The following is a 4,443-nucleotide window of genomic DNA, read 5'->3' as shown; positions in this document are numbered from 1 at the left end:
AGGGACAACAGTTTAAGACATTGATACAGACCCCCAGACATGATGGTGACAAAGTATGATGCCAGTTTCACCCAGTTATCTAGATATGCTTTTGACTTGGTCCTAACTAAGCAAAAGAAGATTAAGAGATATATTCAGGGACTAATTAAGCAACTCTTTAGAGCTCTTGCCATCCAGAGGTTTGCCTCCTATGCGGTAGTGGTGGATGCGGCTAGAATGATTGAAACTAAAAGATTGGAATTCATATTGGAAAGAGGTAGGGGTCGAAAAACTCGGACATAAAGCCAATAGGGTTGTAAAGATTCTAGAGTGACTAGAAGTCCAACATTTATATGCCATCAAAGTCATGAGGGACTACTCTTTCACCTAAGCCACCAAGGAGTAATGACTCATTTAGCCCACATTTTAGATGAGACCAATCTAGCAGAGCATCTAAAATAAGCCCTAGACAAAGGGGTGTTTTACATAATTACTGTGGGAAGGCATATGGTGGACTATGCCACAGAGTAGCTGGGTTATGTTTTGGATATGCCCAATCTGGGCATTTGATGAAAGGTTGATCAATACACAGATAGTCAGCAGAAGTTAACCATGGATATGTAAGACAAGTTGCAACTACTTCGCCTAAAATAATAACAATTAAGAGGAATGTTAAAGGTGACAAAGGCAAAGGCATAGCTTCATTTTCTCGGGGTAAATTGGCACAATTGGCTAATAATAGTGGAGGTCAAACAAGAGTGTTCACACAGATATCAAAAAATGCCCAAAATTCCAATGTAGTGGTCACGAGTACACTTTCTATTTATGCTACCAAAGCTTTAATTTTATTTGACCCCGGATTAACACATTCTTTTAAGTCACCACACTTTATGTCGAAGTTGGATAGATTTTATTGCAATGGGGAAGAACCCTTGACTATGACTATTCCCTTAAAAGAAGTATTTGTGGCAAAATATGTGTACAAGTCTTGTTTGGTCCCAATTAAGGACAATGACACTTTTAGCAGACTTGGTGTCACGACCCAATTTCTCGGGCCATGACCAGCGCATGAGCTCAATGAGCATAGCTCACTAAGCCCAAGCAAGCCTATCCATTTACCTTTGCTTAACAAATTTATCATATCATGCATACACACACACCTTTTTTTCTGGTGTGAACATAGCCAAAACACAATGGCATTATAGATAATAATATACATGCACTATATCAGTCATGTATTTAGCAATTTACATTGCATACACTTATTCATATTGTTAGATTGTATTCATAATACAAAAGGACCCATGACTTCCAGTGGAGACATTTACAATAAAAGGGATTACTATCGAATGACAGACACATACCCAGGAGATGCACTACGGGGACTCGTCGATCTAAGGACTAACAGTCACCTGATCTGAAAACATGAATTTTTATAAAACGTGAGTACAATACTCAGTGAGTGAACAAGGAAGGGAACAAGCAACAATTAGGGAGAATTTAAAATCATGAAGCACTTGTTTCAAAACAATGAAATTTAGTTCGTTCCTATTTAAAACCCCTCCAAACCCAAGAGTTTCTCGCTGCAGCAAGCATGAATTTCACTGCAGCGAAAACGGAACAACAAGAGAAACATTTTTCCTCACTCAACAAAAAGCCATCCTGCTAAACTAATAAAATCAACATAAAATTCATGAAAATTCTCAAAGTACAATGTGTCAAATTTTACGTATATTACAACCATAAATCATTGTCCATCAATTTGCTATAACACACACATTTACATATGTATATATATATATATACGTATATACCCATCATCATCATCTCACCAACCCATCATCATCATCATCACTAGCTCATGTGCACTCCCTACTCGCACATGGCTAGGTCTTCACCGGGTTATGCTCACTCCCTACTCGCACATAACCGGGTCATCATCGGGTCATGCGCACTCCCTACTCGCACATAACCGGGTCATCCTCGGCTTATGCGCACTCCCTACTCGTACATAGCCGAGTCAACATAATTACACAACATTATATTCAAGCATATATGTATATCAACATAATGCAGCCACATAGAAATCCATAATAACCACATTTCATAACATAAACCTTTTTTCAAAAGCTTGTTCCCAAGGCATTCATTTTCATGAAAAATTGCATAAAATCATTCAAACACTTTGTTCAAAACAGTCATATTTCCAAAACAATTTTGAAAGGCAGTCCACTCACAGGTGTCAAAAATCCAGATTCCGAATGAACTCAGACTAATAGTCCTCAGGCGCAATTCCTTTGCCTTTTCCGGACGTCTCACCACCTTCACAAATAACAAAGTCGAGGAATTTACTATATTATCCCTAAATTGATATAAATTAATTTAAATTACTAATGCTTGATATGTAAATGCAAAAATATGTCCGATTACCGATTAATCACGGTATCGATTAAATTCGATCGATCACCCGATTAATCGGCGATTGTGTCCAAATCACCTCCAAATTAATTCATTTCTCCTCTAATACCTTAATTTACCACATACATTTAAATAAAGCTAAATTCAGCATTAGAACCCTCACAATTCCTTATAGAAAAATTTGGTCATTTGGTGCACTAGCATCGAATTTTTTTCTACATAACCGTTTCACCTTAATTCATCATTTTCCATGCCATTTTCCTTGAAATAAAAACAATCCCCCGTTGACATTCTGCCCTCATGGTTCGGCCAACAAGGAACCCTAGAGAAATTGAATATTTCTTTTGTGTTTTTGTTCATAACCATGCTTAACTATCATTAAACACTAACATAATCTAAAATCAAATTATTCCAACAACAATTCCTCTTCCATACCCATTTTTCAGAATTGAATTCATCATGATAACTCAATATTCAACCCTGGAAATCAAGAACAAAAGCATGGGTAAGCTAGGTATCAAGGAGAATTAAAGAAATTTTAACTTACCTAGCTTGTTTCCTTGATTTCTTCACTTTTTCTTTGAATTTCCACCTAGGTTTTCTTGTTTTTCCTTTTGTTCTTCCTTTTGTTCTTCCTTTTTTTCTTGTTGCTGGATGCTTAGGCCGAATATGGTGAGGGAATTGGGGATTTAATGGGCTGATTTTTATAGAAAATAATAAAATAATCAAGCATGCCATGTGTCACATGCTTATTGGCCCAATTTTTAACTTTTTGACTTTTTCTTCTTAATTTTCCACCACAAATATTCTGGTATTTATCCAATCCTACCACAATTAAAATCCCCTGGTCTTGACAAGTGCTGGGGCAAAAAATTTACCGATTTGCCCCTGGAGCGAAAAAATTACGATTTTGCCTTTATACTCCGAAATGTACCGGAATCTCATTATTTCTACTTTTCAACCTAAAATAACTCTAATATTGATCAATATTAACCAAATGGGGCAAAAATTGTTTAAAAAAAAAATTTCGTTTTGTCCTCTAGTGGCAAAATTATCATTTTGCCCTTGTGCTCCATAAATACCGGGAATCATAATTTTTCACTGCTAAACATCATTTTATACTCCAATAATCATAATTATATTTCATGTAATTATTCTTGGTCAAATGTGATCAAATCTTGGCTAGAAATCTCCATTTAATCATCAAATGGTAAAATGATCGTTTTATCCCTAATCGGTCAAATTTCCTAATGGACTCCAAACTGGACCTTGAACTCCGAATCACTATTCTAAGCCATTCTGTTGGTTTTAAAATTTTCAAATTCCTCTTAGAATTTCTATTTGAACTAGTTCAAGGCTCGATTTAACTTAGTTGTACCACTCGGTACAATACCGTCTTTTAATCGAGCTTGACAAGGTCTCACACTTGGTGTTGACACTAACTTTGGACTTTGATGTAGTCTTGGTGATGGACTAGTTAATGTCCTATTTTGTTAAAGTGGACTACCACTATAAGCTTGTGAAGTTTAAGTTCCTAAGGGAACCTTCGTTTGTGATTTCTGGGAATGACAGTAAAATGTTTGCGGAATTCATGTCAATTATGACAGATAAATGCATGTCAAAGTAAGAAGGCCAAGGATATTGTCACGACCTGATTTTTGAGTCATGACCGGCTCATGGACTCAATGGACGTAGCCCACTAAGCCCAGGCAAGCCTATTTACGTAATCCTGCTCGTCATCCCATCAATTATTCTGAAAGCTACATCTCACAATGCCACCCTTTAAGTACTTTACTAATAAGTTATAGCAATCAAAACTGCATTTATATTAACCCATAATAATATTAACCATTGCCACTCATGGTGGCTTACCAATCAAAATATACATATATGGTCTAAGGCATGCATCTTAGTACTTTACATCACATGTACGTATTTACAAACAAAAATGACTTTGGGCTTCCAGCGGAGTGACCAAGGTGAAGGGACGACTATTGAATGCCAACATACCTACCAAGAAGATGAAACTACGTGGACACCTTAACC

The sequence above is a fragment of the Theobroma cacao genome, chromosome 3 (assembly GCF_053813885.1).
Source record: "Theobroma cacao isolate CCN51 chromosome 3, ASM5381388v1, whole genome shotgun sequence".
NCBI classification, from domain to species: domain Eukaryota; kingdom Viridiplantae; phylum Streptophyta; class Magnoliopsida; order Malvales; family Malvaceae; genus Theobroma; species Theobroma cacao.
Note: the sequence above shows the minus strand (reverse complement) of the source record.